At 42.9% G+C, this 17,306-nt stretch overlaps 1 pseudogene; it reads left to right on the top strand.

Moving 5' to 3' along the window:
* Positions 1 to 12,664: 12,664 nt before the first annotated feature.
* On the top strand, positions 12,665 to 13,258 carry LOC124775940 (annotated as a pseudogene).
* Positions 13,259 to 17,306: the final 4,048 nt, after the last annotated feature.

Here is a 17,306-nt window from a genome sequence, read left to right as displayed (position 1 = left end):
TCCTGGAGTACTGGAGGAATTTGTAGTTTGTCGGCCACTCGTGTTTCATAAATTTGATGACATGGTGGAGGACAGGATTCGCTGACGAGAGCTGGGCTATAGTTATGGGGTCCATAGGAAAACACATGACGCTGACTGAGTCAGAGACCAAATGGAAGCAGGCCTCTGGTATAGCATCAAATTCGGGATTCTGTCCCGCTTTGACATGGGATAACGCATTAGCATTCGCATGTTGTGTTGTTAAGTGGTAATGGAAGTCATAGCAGTATCCAGAGAGGAACAATGTCCAATGTTGCAGGCATCGGGGGCCTTGGTAGCTATATCGGCGTGAGAGCTAAACAATCACGTAAATGACTTATTGTCTACTAAAAGAACAAAATGGAGGCTATGCACATAGTCATTGAACTTTTTGAAGGAAAAAATAACGGCCTAAGCAGTTGTTTCTCTTTTGCTGTAATTGCGTTTTGCAGGTGTCAGAATTTTTTAGACAAATGCAGTTGGGCATTCTGCCTCGTTGACCGTGTGAGGAAGAACAGCCCCAAGACCATAGTCACACGCATATGCCATGACTATCACCTAGATATTCGACTTATGGCAAGAAAGAAAGAGTATTTATCTTTGTCACATTTCAAGTTAGCTTGTTGGACAAAAAGGCTTCCAAGTTCGCTACAAGGTCCTTGACGATAGCGTCAAAATACTCACCTGCGTTTTGAATCCCTTGCGTTAGGTGTTCCAACTATTACTGAAATATTTCTGGCGCATTGGTGGTGCTACGCAATAGGCTATTGTATTGAAAAAGGCGAGATGGGATGTTAATGACTAAGATGCACTTGGACGCTTCATTCAAATGTAGTTGTGAATAGGCCTCTCTTAGGTCGATTTTTGGAAGTAGTGTGCCATCAGCATGTTTTACCATGATATCTTCTTCCTTCAGGATAGAAGAGGCGTTATTGACAGACCATGAATAGATTGTGGGCATAAAATCCTCACAAATTCGCAAAAATCCATGCGATTTTTCGACTATCACAATAAGAGTAGCCAATTGAATGTTAGCTACTGGCGTTAGGATTCCTTCTTCTTATAGTCGTTGTAGCTTGTGGTGAAGCTGATCCCGTAATATGAAAGGGACATTTCGGGTCTTAAATAGCACAGGAAGCGCCAAGGGCTTCAAGGTGATTTGCGCTTTAAAGTCAGTTCAAAAATGGCTCTGAGCACTATGGGACTTAACATCTGTGGTCATCAGTCCCCTAGAACTTAGAACTACTTAAACTTAACCAAACTAAGGACATCACACACATCCATGCCCGAGGCAGGATTCGAACCTGCGACCGTAACAGTCACGCGCCTAGAATCGCACGGCCACCGCGGCCGGCTTTAAAGTCAGTGATGCAGATCGTATGACGGTAGGAAATTGTGGTGTATCCGAAAAAAGAACTTCTTGAAAACAGGTACCAGGCACAAGAGGTTGGATGCGATTCGACGAGTCGTGGACTTCCAGGCCCAGAGAATTAAAGAGATCTAAAGAGAACATGTCTGTAGCTCCTGTAGAGTGGCAGCCAAAATTAAGGCCGACAGTAATGCCGTTTGATACTTAATTTTGGCACTGAATCGTTCATTCATCTCAGTGGTGACACTGCTGTAGCTCTTCAACAGATTTGCAGAGGTTTGTAGCGTTGGTGAACAAAGATAGCCGTACGAGTCCCAATTCATGATAGTGGTGGAGGAGACAGTATCTGTTTGCAAGGTGATAGGGATGGCGTTGACAACCACCACAACAATGGCCGCCTAGTTAGCCATGTGGTCTAACGCACTGCTTTCCGGGCAGGAAGGCGTGCCGGTCCCCGGCACAAATCCGCCCGGCGCATTAGTGTCGAGGTCCAGTGTACCGCCATCTGCCTCGGCGAATGAGGGCTGGTTCCCCGCCGCAGTTACGCTATGTCAGCAATTGCTGCGCAAACCTTTCTCCACGTACGCGCACACCGTAATTACTCTACCACGCAAACATTGGGGTTACCATCGTCTGGGTTCCACTAGGGCCTAACGGCACAATAACGCTAGGTCCGGTGTGGGGCGGCGGTGGGGTCAGTGGACTGCTGTAGCCTGTTGTGGGGTTGCGAACCACTGAGGGCAAGGCCGGGGACGAAGCCTCTCCGTCGCTTCTAGGTCCACAGTTCTCTACAATACATTAACAGTCTATTGAAGGTGGTCAGCCGGCCGGTGTGGCTGTGCGGATCTAGGCGCTTCAGTCTGGAACCGCGTGACCGCTACGGTCGCAGGTTCGAATCCTGCCTCGGGCATGGATGTGTGTGATGTCCTTAGGTTCTTCTTCTTAAGTTGCCAATCCTAAGATTGATTTGCAGCAGCTCTCCATTCAGTGCGATTGGCGGCCAGCCTCTTCAATTCCGTGAAACTTCCGCATCCTAGGTCCTGCATTATCTGGCTTATGTACTTTCTTCTAGGTCTGCCTCTTGCCGTTTTGCCCTCCACAAGGCCTTCCTTAGGTTAGTTAAGTTTAAGTAGTTCTAAGTTCTAGGGGACTGATGACCATAGATGTTAAGTCCCATAGTGCTCAGAGCCATATGAACCATTTTTTGAAGGTGGTCAGAACTCGTGGAGATGGAGGACATCCAGACTGTGAATATAGTCTACTGCGTCCGAGTCAGAGTCCAGGGTGTTCAGGGTGTTTACTTATGTAGAAAAGTGTACCTATAGCAACAAATGCAGCCAACAGTAAGTAGAAAAAAATCATGAAATTTCACATTTAAAAAATATTATTTTTTCGTGTTTTTCAACTTCCGCTGCTATGAGTGTGAATCCTGAATCCTTCCTGGTCATGCTGACAAAGTTTTATGAATTTATTTGTAAAAGCATAGACAGTGCAAATTAAAATGTCCTGTGGTGCCTCTCCTGCACCAAGTCAGCCCGTTTCACGTCCTACCCCCCTTAAGTGTGGACGGACAAAATTCTGCCCTACATCCACTTTTACCGCAGGCTTTGCGCTTCACATGATGAAAGTTGCAATGCCAGCATTGACGAGTGAAGAAAACTTTGCTGCAGGCTTATAACTTCTGATTGTATCGATTGCTCACGACGTTATCAGAGGGACGCTTGTCCATTGACACCGGTAGGTTTGGGAGGCTGAACAGAGCCTGGGACTTGCATGTGGGGCGGGTCGAAAATGGTTGAGGTAATTGACCATGCCTCTGTTTCCCTGTTGAGCGGTGGGACCAGCTACGGTGACCGCTCGACTTGGAATCGATTCAAGAAAGTCGACTGGAAACCTCAGGTCATGTGATCATTGCTGCCATCTTTTCCAACCTCGGTGTCGCAAATGCAATATACTTATGTAGTGAAATGTGTCCGCTCGACAGAGGAAATTCTGCAGTGGATAATTCTCCAGCTAAACGACATTAAGAATTTTGTCACGTTAAGGAGGCAACAGCAATGGGACTTGAATTGTGGTGTGAACATGGCATTAATGTTTTTCATATGCACCTGTCTGAATCTGAAAAAAATGATAGATTATCATAAATGGTTCCCATCGTCATGTAAGTACAGTGTGTATTTGAGATGAATGCAGAACATTAGAGGGCCGGTGGAGTGAGTCACAACAAGCATATTTAACACAGAAACCCGTGTCGGCATCCCTTAGCGTACGGCACCGGGCGTCGTTGAACAGTGTTGCGGCCGCCAGGAGGGCAGGCGCACAACATGTCATCCAAGCCGTCATGGTAGTAGGTCTGCAGAGAAAAGATTTCAATGTAGTTGTCATGTCAAGTAGAAGAGACGTCGGGTTGAAGTTTTATGACCTTCATTTGCAAACACTGTAGTCCACATATATGCAGATATTCCAGGCGGGACAACAGTACGGACGGATTCCCCGCCTCTTTCTGGAACGTGTACGCGTTGCTTTTGGCTGTGCACTTGTCTGTTTGATAGGTGTTCCGTAGAGGGCAGCATGTGGGCGCACTGCGAAGTCCGGTTCGCCCTGTGTCTACATCTACATCTATAGTCCGCAAGCCACCTGACGGTGTGTGGCAGAGGGTACCTTGAGTACCTCTATCGGTTCTCCCTTCTATTCCAGTCTCGTATTGTTCGTGGAAAGAAAGATTGTCGGTATGCCTCTGTGTGGGCTCTAATCTCTCTGATTTTATCCTCATGGTCTCCTCGCGAGATATACGTAGGAGGGGCAATATACTGCTTGACTCCTCGGTGAAGGTATGTTCTCGAAACTTCAACAAAAGCCCGTACCGAACTACTGAGCGTCTCTCCTGCAGAGTTTTCCACTGGCATCTATCTGTCATCTCCGTAACGCTTTCGCGATTACTAAATTACCTTGTAACGAAGCGCGCTGCTCTCCGTTGGATCTTCTCTATCTCTTCTATCAACCCCATCTGGTACCGATCCCACACCGGTGAGCAGTATTCAAGCAGTGGGCGAACAAGTGTAATGTAACCTACTTCCTTTGTTTTCGGACTGCATTTCCTTAGGATTCTTCCAATGAATCTCAGTCTGGTATCTGCTTCACCGACGATTAATTTCATATGGTCATTCCATTTTAAATCACACCTAATACCTACTCCCAGATAATTTGTGGAATTAACTGCTTCCAGTTGCTGACCTGCTATATTGTAGCTAAATGATAAAGGATCTTTCTTTCTATGTATTCGTAGCACATTACACTTGTCTATATTGAGATTCAATTGTCATTCCCTGCACCATGCGTCAATTCGATGCAGATCCTCCTGCATTTCAGTACAATTTTCCATTGTTACAACCTCTCGATATACTACAGCATCATCTGCAAAAAACCCTTAGTCAACTTCCGATGTCATCCACGAGGTCATTTATATATATTGTGAATAGCAACGGTCCTATGACACTACCCTGCCGCACACCTGAAATCACTCTATCTTCGGAAGACTTCTCTCCATTGAGAATGACGTGCTGCGTTCTGTTATCTAGGAACTCATCAATCCAATCGCACAATTGGTCTGATAGTCCAAATGCTCTTACTTTGTTCATTAAACGACTGTGGGGAACCGTATCAAATGCCTTGCGGAAGTCAAGAAACACGGTATGTACCTGGGAACCCGTGTCTATGGCCCTCTGAGTCTCGTGAACGAATAGCGCGAGCTGGGTTTCACACGATCGTCGTTTTCGAAACCCATGTGTCAGTTTGTTGTTACTGTGTGGAGTAAATAGGAAATGTTCTTGTGCGGAAAAGGAAGACATGCATTTTGCTTACTGGGCAGCGGGTGGATATGCTCACGATGCCCAATGTTTGTACGTTCGGCGGATTCTGAATCGTCGAGAGCCAGATCCATGCACATTTACTGCCATCCACAGATTCCCACGAAGGACAGGTTCACTTGAGGTACGTTTTCCACTGGCACGTTCTCATAATGGCATATGTACATTTAAGGCCTAATTCAAAACGTGGTGTGTCGTTGGTGTTGTAGATGCGAAGGCCTGGCGGCGCGGTCGTCAACTCACAGTGCATACACCAGGACTTGAAGAGGAGGCGTTAGCACTGCTAGAAAACACTCCATCAACAAGCTCGCGGCGTGTTGCACGGGAAATGGGTATAAGCCACTCCACAATTTGACGTGTGTGGCATGAAGATTTACACTACTGGCCATTAAAATTGCTACACCACGAAGATCACGTGTAGAGACGGGAAATTTAACAGACAGGAAGAAGATGCTGTGATATACTAATGATTAACTTTTCAGAGCATTCACACAAGGTTGGTGCTGGTGGCGACACCTACAACGTGCTCACATGAGGGAAGTTTCCAACCGATTTCTCATACACAAAAAGATGTTGACCGGCGTTGCCTGGTGCAACGTTGTTGTGATGCCTCGTGTAAGGAGGAGAAATGCGTACCATCATGTTTCCGACTTTGATAAAGGTCGGATTGTAGCCTATCGCGATTGCGGTTTATCGTATCGCGACATTGCTGCTCGCGTTGGTCGAGATCCAATGACTGTTAGCAGAATATGGAATCGGTGGGTTCAGGAGGGTAATACGGAACGCCATGCAGGATCCCGACGGCAACGTCGTTTTTTCGGATGAATCCAGGTTCTGTTTACAGCATCATGATGGTCGCATCCGTGTTTGGCGACATCGTGGTGGACGCAGATTGGAAGCGTGTATTCGTCATCGCCATATTGGCGTATCACCCGGCGTGATGGTACGGGGTGCTATTGGTTACACGTCTAGGTCACTTCTTGTTCGCACTGACGGCACTGTGAACAGTGGACGTTACATTTCAGATGTCTTACGACCCGTGGCTCTACCTTTCATTCGACCCTTGCGAAACCCTACATTTCAGCAGGATAATGCACGACCCCATGTTGCAGGTCCTGTACGGGCCTTTCTCGACACAGATAATGTTCTACTGCTGTCCTGGCCAGCACATTCTCCAGATCTCTCACCAATTGAAAACATCTGGTCAATGGTGGCCGAGCAACTGGCTCGTCACAATACGCCAGTCACTACTCTTGATGAACTGTGGTATCGTGTTGAAGCTGCATGGGCAGCTGTACCTGTACACGCCATTCAAGCTCTGTTTGACTCAACGCCCAGGCTTATCATGGCCGTTATTACGGCCAGAGGTGGTTGTTCTGGGTACTGATTTTCAGGACCTATGCACCCAAATTGCGTGAAAATGTAATCACATGTCAGTTCTAGTATAATATATTTGTCCAATGAATACCCTTTATAAACTGCATTTGTTCTTGGTGTAGCAATTTTAATGGTCAGTAGTGTATTTGAACAAGTACCGCCATCAGAAGGTTCACGCCCTTAACGCAGACGTTTTTCCACGTAGAATTGAATTCTGTCAGTGTTTTTTGCAAAGGTGCGCCATTTAACCGGACTTTCCGAACCGTGTACTTTTCACGGATGAGGCATCCTTTACACGAAAGAGTATGTTCAACAGCCACAGTCAACACGTGAGCGCACAGAAAACTCTGCAAGCCGCCTTTATTCGTGGTCATTAAGATAACTTCGGAGTCAACATGTTGTCGGCTTGGTAGTTGACAATCTGGTCGATCCATACATGTTCCCCAGGCGAGTTAATCTCTTTACTAGAAATTTTGGCCGAGTTGTTGAAACATGTTCCACTCAACGCGCGGTAGCGAATGTAGTACAACACGATGGTGCAGTTTTGGACTTCGCATATGCAGCGTGAATGGATTTGGATGAAACCTTTGGTGATAACTGTATAGGACGCGGCGGGCTAGTTGCATGGCCTGCAAGTTCCCCGACTTGGCGTTCACTGTTTTTTTTCTTCTGGGGTACCTGAAATCTGTGAAACACCCGTTGAGACTGATAAAGAGCTGACAGCGCATTACGGCACCCTCCGATGCAATTTGAAAGACTGCGACAGTCACTCCAGCGTCGTTATACGGCGTGCATATGAGAGGTAGAGCGAAATTTCGAGCACTTTTTGTACCTGTTTTCAAATAAAGGTTATAAAACTTCACCCGCCTTCTCCTTTACCTTGTGCTACAAATGCACTGAAAACATGCCCTGCAGACCTGCTACCATGACGGCACGGTTGGTATTTGCGCGTCTACTCCATTATCGGTGCGCGATGTTCTTCAACGACGCCTATCGACGTACGATAGGGGTTCTGGACATCGATTGCTGCGTCAAAAATGGTTCTTATGACCCACCCCACCAGCCCTCTCATTTTATATATATTCTTCGTTTCAGGTAATAAGTTTTGGTTGTCTGCCGTCTTTGTTCAGAGACGCTTGACCATCAAAGCATTCTTATATTCGCATAACGTAGGAATTGTGACGATCGCACTTCGATATTTACGAAGATAAGTCCTTTCTCCATTAAAAGAATCAGTAACGAAAGAGCACAAAAAATTCTCAGACCGTCTGGTGAATGAACAATCCAGCTCCAACCTTTTGAAAGACGGCCTCTGTGAAGTGAAACAACACATTTAATTCAGAAATTATTAGTTCAAGTAAAGTACATGACCTGATCTTAAGAAACGAGAGACACTTAAGTAATTAATCCTCAGATTATTATTTCATAAACAGAAGTACGAAGAACATTGCCTCTGCAATGAGCCAACAGAGGATCATGTGTGAGTAGGTAAGAGACAAAAGAGGACATGCGTATATCTAGCCTCTTATACTTCTAAGTTAAAAAATATACAATGACACTCTAAGTTTTACACATTTGCATCGAGTAGAAAAAATTAATTCTGTGTTAGATTTTTAGTCTCTTAATTAAAAAGAAACGGCATAGTAGCCACGTCCACGGTCGGCGTGGATATATTGAAATGGATAGCTGATGAAAACACGTAAAAACACCGCCAGTTTGAAGCGCTGCTCAAGATTTCAGTCTAAATTCACAGAAAACCTCATTGCCGATTGAAATGGCATGTGCCGGTCTTGTTGTGGAAGAACTTACCCAGGCAGACAAAAAAAAACCAAACATTTTTTTAATAACAACAATAATTTACTTTTCTCTGTCATAAAGCATTTATTAACAAGAACAGAAAAGTGTTTAGCATTCGAAGTAACTGCCTTGATCTAGCCCTTCTGGTGGAAGAAACCAAAACTGGATAGTTCGCCTAGAAAGACTAGTTCACTTACTATCAGATGATGTCTACGACTTAGGACCGTAAGGTGATACGACAGTCTCTGAGCACAAACACGGTAACAGGTAGAGATGCCAAAGCCAGGCAAGTTGAACGTCGAGAGGCCAAGCCTCAGCACAGGAAGGACAGAAACTGCTTTCAGCTGTTCCTAGCTCAGGTAGCGGCATTCCGCAGTTGGTGCACTGGCGTTTGCCGCCAGATACGGGCTGCGTGATGGCTGAAGTATCGGCTAGCGGATGAACTGGTCGCAGACGAAAGCGGCCGCCATGTGATGTTGCGGAAGCCAACAGATCCATGCTAGCTGCGCCTCCTAGGAATCACCACCTGCTGGCGAGTAGGGACGACGCTTATCGCTGGTTTTCGATTAGATCGGCATTTTCCACGCCATTTTAACCTGACTGTTAAAATAGTTCAAAACAACCAGTTTCTGAAGTGTCCAATTTTCGTTTTTTATGCGTATTATTTCCTGTAATAAATGCAGAAATCGGATAAAGATTGAAACATTTTGGCTCCCTCCGTTTCAAGATACACGGAATGAAAGTGGTAATTAAATAGGCAAACAAAAGAAAACTTAATCCGTCCACCATTCGTTGTTTTTATCGAAAAGTGATAAGTGGTTGAATGCGCAACAATCCCCATAATTCGCCTAATGATTCAAATTTTTTGAAATTCTGCTCAAAAATGAAGTTGTAGTCAGGGATCATACAAATAGTCAATGCTAAAGAGTAAAAAAACTGAGGTTGAAGAACCATTTTTCGTATTAATTTGTCCGTTTTCAAGGGTTTCAAGCAGATATAGACGTTATCTAGACACAGGCAGAAGATCAGCTACTTTCTATTTTTTATACATATTATGAATATATTGTTGTTAAATTTTTAATTTATCACTGTTACCATAATTTCCTTCCAATTTTATTATTTCGTAGAAATGGCAGACAAATCTTTAATGGTTCAAATGGCTCTGAGCACTATGGAACTTAACTTCTGAGGTCATCAGTCCCCTAGAACTTAGAACTACTTAAACCTAACTAACCTAAGGACATTACACACATCCATACCCGAGGCAGGATTCGAACCTGCGACCGTAGCGGTCGCGCGGCTCCAGACTGTAGCGCCTAGAACCGCTCGGCCACCCCGGCCGGCAAATCTTTAATCCCTTAGAGCAAATGAAGTATTCTACTTCATACCAGCGTCACTTCGCAAAAATATTTCCACACTACGGTTGGTGCAATTCCTCAAGAAAAGTGATATCCGGTAACGACAGCGAGAAACTGCCTTGTGGACCAGGTGGTGACCAAGTCCTGCACACTGTATGTACACGCATACCTTAAGCCAAGACACACGGCAACAAGGACATTATTGCCTTAGCAATGCTGTACCAATTATTATACCATGTGCTTGTTGCTCGTCTCTGTCGGCATTGTTATTAAAATAGCACTGATCAGTTTTCCCATTTTCTACGAAAACGCAATATTTCAAACAAATACGAATTTTACAAATAAAAATTACTCCTTTTTTAAAAAAGGCTAATGATTTAATGGCTAATTGTTATTTCGGTTTTTTACTCGGTTATTAATAAAAAAGCACTTGGTCCAAACATATAGCGAAAAATACCGGTTACTGAAAACTAAAATACAGGCAACAGTTTTAACCAGTCGGTTTTTCCCATCCCTATGGCCGAAGGGAGGACCCTGAGCCGCAGTAGTGCTGTCTTCAGTAAGACACCTGGTGTTATTGTTTTTGTCGTATGTAAGTGCATTGTTGGGAATTCGTTGTTGTTGCCCTTGCGCTCTTGAGCATACGCAACTCGTGGAGCTATACTGTTATGTTGATGGGCTGCATGACCAGACATGACATTAACCAGTATTTAACAGGCTACCTAAATAGGACGCGAGTACATTTGTGATCAAACGCATTTGGTGAGCTATTAGACAATATTATTCACAAGAAAAACCTCGCCAAGAGAAGTTTAATAATTTAGAAATGCATAAAAATTATAACTGACCTCACAAAAACTAATAAAGCAAACTTTAACTATCTTCGAATACACAAGCCTCAAGAACGTCTGGCAAATTTTTGAAAAATGTTTAAATGTGTGTGAATTCCTAAGGGACCAAACTGTTGACGTCATCAGTCCCTAGACTTACACACTATTTACAGTAACTTAATTTAACTTACGCTAAGAACAACACACACAACTATGCCCGAGGGAGGACTCGAACCTCCGACGGGAGCGGCCGCACAATCCGTGACATCGCACCTCTAACCGCGCGGCCGCTCCGCGAAGCAAAATATTTGATTAGCAACTCCTGAGGTACAATAAAATTAACTGCGGCCAGAAAAGAACCTGAAAGAACACCTTATATCAAAATATTTAAATAAATGGTCAAAATGAATTGTAGCAGCACTTTGTGAACTATCGCTACTATCAGTCGCCCTATATAACCACACTACCACCTTGCAAGGGTCAAGCTAAACCACTGTACGTCAGTGGCATGGCCTCTGCTCGACCATCCACATGCAAATCCACAGCACGCCCCGTTCATATGCTGCGTCGTTGCTGCTCAAGACCGATTCACACTAGATATCAACAGAACGCGGTGTTATGGCACGTCAGGGAAAGTCTTGTTAATTCGCTTAGCTCAGTACCAAACGGTGAAAGTGAGGTTAGGAGATAGCATCCATGATACAAAAAGTCGGAGGATAGTATCGGGATTGACAAACTAACAACAATGAAACTTATCAATGGCCAAAGAAAACGTTCTAGTGTACGTTTTCGTGTGTTAAATTGCTTAGAAATGAAACAACAGTTCAAAATATCGGCATTTATTTGCTAACGAAAATGTAGACACATAAACACATCAAACTAAGTCGTTTGCTCATGTCCATTTGTACATGCCGGCTAATCTTAGTAATTGATTCAGGGGTTTTGATCAGGTCTTGACTAATAGTTATACTGTTTCGTGTGAAATGTTTTTCAATAAACGTTATAAAAATTTGCTGCAAATTGTCTGAATGATAATGAATTAAGGTCAAGTTGTGAAACTATGCCATTCCTACCTAGTGAACAGCCGCCACAAATCGATACTGCAACAGTACCGCGGGAATGCAGCAGGTGGTATCTAATATGCAGTGGGTGTGGTAGTTTAATAATGTTTTTGGTGTTGACGTGTCATCACGTGGTTAATGCAGTAGATGCTGCTTTTCTTTGGATCCTAGATTACTGAGAGACATAAACTCGTTTAGTCAGGTTATTACTAGTGCTGAGAGTAGGCATCAAAATGTCCCAGGTTAATAAGAGTGGTGTGCAAAACTGGATCGAAACGAAACTCAGACAAGTGGAAGCAGTGTGAAGTCCACAAAACTGGATAATAAATTTACAGATAAACCTCTGCAAGGTAATGACTGCAAAAGAATTAAAATCGACCATGTGGATTCCGCAGAAACAGTGTTCAAAGGGCCTAACAATATCGTTGACAAATGTTTTGAAGCCATAGTAAGAAGAAGGTGCACAACAGTCTCAGATCTAGTGAAAATACAGTAACCCCTGTTGTCAATGCTAAAGCAGCTCATTTCAATTCTTCTGAAAGCAATGTAGAGAACTATCGTGGCACCAATGGTACGGGAATGACAATTAAGAAACACCTTGTTGAGAATGGGATAAAGTCTTTTAATTTAATCCCTAAGAGGAACATTTAGTTGACAAGAAACGAAAGGAAAGAAGTATATTCTATCTGGAAACTGATCAAAGATGTGACCGGAAAGAACGAAAGCTCCACTGGCGAAGTTCCGAAGTTCAAGAGGAAGAAGACGTTTGAGCAAACACATAAAGCAGAAATGAAGAAGCACACAAAACTTAGTGGTAAGTCCATTGAAAAATGGAAAACATGATGCGAGACGTGATCAAGTTAATGAACATTTGAGCCAGAAAGGAAAAAAAAATTAGGAAGGATCGCATTCATGAAAAAATGGAAAAAAGAGAATCATTCAGTAAATATCGCAAATGGAAAAGAGGATAATTATGCAATTGTCAAAAATGTTGTGGAACAGATTGCATCAGAGCTGCCCAAATAATTCTAACAGGCTGACAAAAGAGATTGCTTTGAATTGTGAAATAGTTGGAACTGATGACAAAACTGACATGGTTGCCTGAGTGAGCTTAATTGATAAATTTAGAGAGTGTGTGTACGATAAATACTTTGTTCCAACAGAAAACGTTCATGATTATAGAACGTGGGTCAGTGAAGTTCGACCAGAAAACCTTAAGAATGCTGAAGATTTTAAACACGTCCAAAAGAAAGTAGCGGAACTTCTACGAGGCCGAGTGTGGGTGGGTCATGCGCTGCGAAATGACTTAAAAGTTTTACGTTTGCGTCATCCACCAAGATAAGCGAGAGACACTCAAAGGTTCAAACTATTCAGAGAGTTGGCCAAATCCAAGCGATGCAGCCTGAAGAAACTTGCAGAAACAATTCTGAATGTCAGTATATAGGAAGGTGAACATAGTTCAGTGGCAGATGCAAGAGTTGCGCTGCTCCTGTATATGATATACCTGAAGAAATGGGAAAAGCTCTTCAGAAAGTCAAGAAGAAAACGTGCCTCTAAAGACATAATCACGTCTTCTCAATAATAACTGAAAATAAATTTATTTTTGTTAAAAAAAGAAAGAAAACAAAGTGGTAGAGTTTGTGGTTACAAATCGGAAGATTATGGGGTTTGTAACCTCCCCGCGAAAATAAAAGACAATGATAATGAGCTATAAGTGTAATCTCCCCACAAAATTTTAAAGACAATAACTGAATAATAATGCAAATAGTGCCAAACGTTAGCTTCCCACAGTAATAAAACTCAATGATAATAAAAATGTGCAAAAATGTTAAGACCCCACAAAATTAACGTTAAGATGAACCTGATAAATTCTATAAGAGCAGCTGCGCTGACCTTCGGCCCCGTGCAATAATTAAACCTGAACACAAAAAGCAAAATTCTTACCTCAGTAAACTGCATCTATATCTGCTCTTATTTTTCGGCACAGCTCCGTGCATTGCTGGCCCATCTGTAATTTTGATTCTTGGAGGGAATGCATGGGAAATATTATTTAACTTGAAATGAATCCTTTTGTTTAAAACAGTTCCTTTAAAAGAAAATTATTATTGGGGGAATTCTTGAACAAATTACAACTAACATACGTTATTAGCTGAGCGCAATGCTGCTTCATTACCTTCAATAACAATATACCTCGTCCAGAACCGTGACCAGAGACCCATGTCGACGCCCGCCGACTCCTCACACACAACTTCCGACTGAGTCCAACTCACAACTGCAACTGAACTCTCGCTCTGCCGACACGCTACACGCAATTGAACTCTCGCGTAGTCAAGCGCAGACTAGCAACGATAAAAAACTCTCTGGTCAGAGATTCTGTCATGCCTCGCCATCGCTGTCAATGAATACACTGAATACATACGTGTTTCATAACCCTCCACTGGGGGGGGGGGGGGGGGGGGGGGTCAAAATTTGGCAGCGATGGTGAGTCATTTGGACTTGCCATGAGCAACAAATTTTTTTCTTAACTGATTAACTTTACAAACAGATGTAGAACATGAAGAAAATATGGTGCACATGCACAATTGTTGTTGTTGTGGTCTTCAGTCCTGAGACTGGTTTGATGCAGCTCTCCATGCTACTCTATCCTGTGCAAGCTTCTTCATCTCCCAGTACCTACTGCAACCTACATCCTTCTGAATCTGCTTAGTGTATTCATCTCTTGGCCTCCCTCTACGATTTTTACCCTCCACGCTGCCCTCCAATGCTAAATTTGTGATCCCTTGATGCCTCAAAACATGTCCTACCAACCGATCCCTTCTTCTAGTCAAGTTGCGCCACAAACTTCTCCTCTCCCCAATCCTATTCAATACCTCCTCATTAGTTACATGATCTACCCACCTTATCTTCAGCATTCTTCTGTAGCACCACATTTCTAAAGCTTCTATTCTCTTCTTGTCCAAACTGGTTATCGTCCATGTTTCACTTCCATACATGGCTAGACTCCATACAAATACTTTCAGAAACGACTTCCTGACACTTAAATCTATACTCGATGTTAACAAATTTCTCTTCTTCAGGAACGATTTCCTTGCCATTGCCAGTCTACATTTTATATCCTCTCTACTTCAACCATCATCAGTTATTTTGCTCCCCAAATAGCAAAACTCCTTTACTACTTTAAGTGTCTCATTTCCTAATCTAATCCCCTCAGCATCACCCGATTTAATTTGACTACATTCCATTATCCTCGTTTTGCTTTTGTTGATGTTCATCTTATATCCTCCTTTCAAGACATTGTCCATTCCGTTCAACTGCTCTTCCAAGTCCTTTGCTGTCTCTGACAGAATTACAATGTCATCGGCGAACCTCAAAGTTTTTACTTCTTCTCCATGAATTTTAATACCTACTCCGAATTTTTCTTTTGTTTCCTTTACTGCTTGCTCAATATGCAGATTGAATAACATCGGGGAGAGGCTACAACCCTGTCTCACTCCTTTCATAACCACTGCTTCCCTTTCATGCCCCTCGACTCTTATAACTGCCATCTGGTTTCTGTACAAATTGTAAATAGCCTTTCGCTCCCTGTATTTCACCCCTGCCACCTTCAGAATTTGAAAGAGAGTATTCCAGTTAACGTTCTCAAAAGCTTTCTCTAAGTCTACAAATGCTAGAAACGTAGGTTTGCCTTTTCTTAATCTTTCTTCTAAGATAAGTCGTAAGGTTAGTATTGCCTCACGTGTTCCAACATTTCTACGGAATCCAAACTGATCTTCCCCGAGGTCCGCTTCTACCAGTTTTTCCATTCGTCTGTAAAGAATTAGCGTTAGTATTTTACAGCTGTGACTTATTAAACTGATAGTTCGGTAATTTTCCCATCTGTCAACACCTGCTTTCTTTGGGATTGGAATTATTATACTCTTCTTGAAGTCTGTGGATATTTCGCCTGTCTCATACATCTTGCTCACCAGATGGAAGAGTTTTGTCATGACTGGCTCCCCCAAGGCCATCAGTAGTTCTAATGGAATGTTATCTACTCCCGGGGCCTTGTTTCGACTCAGGTCTTTCAGTGCTCTGTCAAACTCTTCACGCAGTATCTTATCTCCCATTTCATCTTCATCTACATCCTCTTCCATTTCCATAATATCGTCCTCAAGTACATCGCCCTTGTATAAACCCTCTATATACTCCTTCCACCTTTCTGCCTTCCCTTCTTTGCTTAGAACTGGGTTGCCATCTGAGCTCTTGATATTCATACAAGTGGTTCTCTTCTCTCCAAAGGTCTCTTTAATTTTCCTGTAGGCAGTATCTATCTTACCCCTAGTGAGACAAGCCTCTACATCCTTACATTTGTCCTCTAGCCATCCCTGCTTAGCCATTTTGCACTTCCTGTCGATCTCATTTTTGAGACGTTTGTATTCCTTTTTGCCTGTTTCATTTACTGCATTTTTATATTTTCTCCTTTCATCAATTAAATTCAGTATTTCTTGTGTAACCCAAGGATTTCTATTAGCCCTCGTCTTTTTACCTACTTGATCCTCTGCTGCCTTCACTACTTCATCCCTCAGAGCTACCCATTCTTCTTTTACTATATTTCTTTCCCCCATTCCTGTCAATTGTTCCCTTATGCTCTCCCTGAAACTCTCTACAACCTCTGGTTCTTTCAGTTTATCCAGGTCCCATCTCCTTAAATTCCCACCTTTTTGCAGTTTCTTCAGTTTCAGTCTGCAGTTCATAACCAATAGATTGTGGTCAGAATCCACATCTGCCCCTGGAAATGTCTTACAATTTAAAACCTGGTTCCTAAATCTCTGTCTTATCATTATATAATCTATCTGATACCTTTTAGTATCTCCAGGATTCTTCCAGGTATACAACCTTCTTTCATGATTCTTGAACCAAGTGTTAGCTATGATTAAGTTATGCTATGTGCAAAATTCTACAAGGCGGCTTCCTCTTTCATTTCTTCCCCCCAATCCATATTCACCTACTATGTTTCCTTCTCTCCCTTTTCCTACTGACGAATTCCAGTCACCCATGACTATTAAATTTTCGTCTCCCTTCACTACCTGAATAATTTCTTTTATCTCGTCATACATTTCATCAATTTCTTCATCATCTGCAGAGCTAGTTGGCATATAAACTTGTACTACTGTAGTAGCCATGGGCTTTGTGTCTATCTTGGCCACAATAATGCGTTCACTGTGCTGTTTGTAGTAGCTAACCCGCACTCCTATTTTTTTATTCATTATTAAACCTACTCCTGCATTACCCCTATTTGATTTTGTATTTATAACCCTGAAATCACCTGACCAAAAGTCTTGTTCCTCCTGCCACCGAACTTCACTAATTCCCACTATATCTAACTTCAACCTATCCATTTCCCTTTTTAAATTTTCTAACCTACCTGCCCGATTAAGGGATCTGACATTCCACACTCCGATCCGTAGAATGCCAGTTTTCTTTCTCCTGATAACGATGTCCTCTTGAGTAGTCCCTGCCCGGAGATCCGAATGGGGGACTATTTTACCTCCCGAATATTTTACCCAAGAGGATGTCATCATCATTTAATCATACAGTACAGAGAACAAAACATTTCAGACAATGACAAAAATATATATACAATGAGTACA

This window comes from Schistocerca piceifrons, chromosome 1, assembly GCF_021461385.2.
Source record: "Schistocerca piceifrons isolate TAMUIC-IGC-003096 chromosome 1, iqSchPice1.1, whole genome shotgun sequence".
Classification (NCBI taxonomy): domain Eukaryota; kingdom Metazoa; phylum Arthropoda; class Insecta; order Orthoptera; family Acrididae; genus Schistocerca; species Schistocerca piceifrons.
This window is presented reverse-complemented; position numbering and strand designations above follow the sequence as displayed.